We start from the raw sequence: 1768 nt of genomic DNA, 5'->3' as shown, positions 1-1768 counted from the left end.
CTCTCCATCCAAACTCACAGACTGACTGATCATCCCCGAGCAAACCGAGTGTAAAACAATCCCTGCCCACACCCCAGATACAGGGGAGGGAGAGAGAGAGAGAGAGAGAAAAGCTCAGCTTCCTGGTTCAAACCAAATTTGCAAATCAAGTCTCCCAACTCTGGGGGAAGTTTTGATTGCAACCTGATGTTTCAGTGAGCCTGGGTCTTGTTTTAAAACCTCTGGGCGGATATTGGAAGCTCATAAAAACCAAAACAGCTGGGTATTCAGGTGTGACAGAGACTAAGAGATGATCTGCAAAAAAAAACAAACAAACACGCACCACAACAAAGCGAAAAGGGCAGCAGGAATCTCACAGAACCAGCCACGTGTGCAAAACAGCTGCAATATCTCCCCCCTCAAGGCGATGAGCGACTGCCCTGCTACTGCAAGTCAAGTCAGGGCTGCACAGGGAGATCATCTGTGTCTGGTTGTTTCCTTCACTCGTGTCCTTAAAATCAGATTTTATGGGGGGGTGGGGGAAACGCTACTCTTGCTTTCAATTTCTATTTTTTTTTAAATCAGACAAGCCCCTTTTCATTTTCTGTATAGCTACCATCAGAAGAGTATGTCACCAATTGCACTTTAAACGAACTGTGGGCTTTGTCTTCATCGTGGCATTCTTGCACAATCTGTCCCCAGAGGCGGTCAGTGTTCGACTAATCTAAAGCATAACTGAGAAAGTTAGGAAGGGAGAGAGAGAGAGAGAGAGAAGGAGGGAGAGAAATGCCTTACATTTATATCACAACCCCGGGATGTCCCGAAGCAGTACTTTGTCTCCATTGCTGTATTCTAGGAAACACGACAGCCAATTTGCACACAGCAAGCTCCCCAAACAGCGATGTGGTCATGACCAGATAATCTATTTTAGTAAAATGAAAGCCAAATCCTGGAGATCTGAAATAAAAAACAAAAAAGTGCTGGAAAAACTCCAACAGGTCTGGCAGCATCCGTGGAGAGAGAAAAACAGAGTTAACGTTTCAACTTCCATATGACCTTCCTTCAGCACTTAAATTTACACGAGTGTTTTTCCAATCTATGTTAGATGTTGCCCTGGGATAAATATTGGCTCAAACATGAGGCCAACCAACTTCCCCGCTCTTCTCCAGTACCATGAGATTTTTACAGGCATACAAGAGGACAGACTGCAACTCGATTTCATGAAAGGCAAGCATCTTTTACAGTTCAGCACCCAGAACGCTGAGGTGTCAGCCTAAATTATGTTGCTTAAGTCTTTGGAGTGTGACTCAATTTCAAAAACTCCCTTCCTAACAGCACTGTGGGCGTACCTACACCCCATGGACTGCAGCGGTTCAAGAAGGCAGCTCACCACCACCTTCCCAAGGGCAATTAGGGATGGGCAATAAATGCCGACCCAGCCAGTGAAGCCCACATCCCGTGAATGAATTTTCTTTAAAAACTCAATTTCACAGACTTCTGACTCAGAGGCCTGAATGCCAACTGCATGAGAACCTAAAAGCACCTCCCCTGATATGGTTCAATTCCCACCCACTGCAGCGTAGTCAATGCAGTAACACTGGGACAGGGTGGGATGGTCCACTCACCGAGAAGACACTTGCTGGGCTATGAGACAGCCCATTCCCCTCATTTATAAAACTTAATGTTTGAGAATTTAATGAACTCAACCTGACAACATATGATCTATGAACTTTAATACAAAATATAGAGTGCACTAGACCTTTCAATTTTGTTCTGTAAGTTAAGGAGA

Source organism: Cetorhinus maximus, chromosome 2 (assembly GCF_964194155.1).
Source record: "Cetorhinus maximus chromosome 2, sCetMax3.hap1.1, whole genome shotgun sequence".
NCBI classification, from domain to species: domain Eukaryota; kingdom Metazoa; phylum Chordata; class Chondrichthyes; order Lamniformes; family Cetorhinidae; genus Cetorhinus; species Cetorhinus maximus.
Note: the sequence above shows the minus strand (reverse complement) of the source record.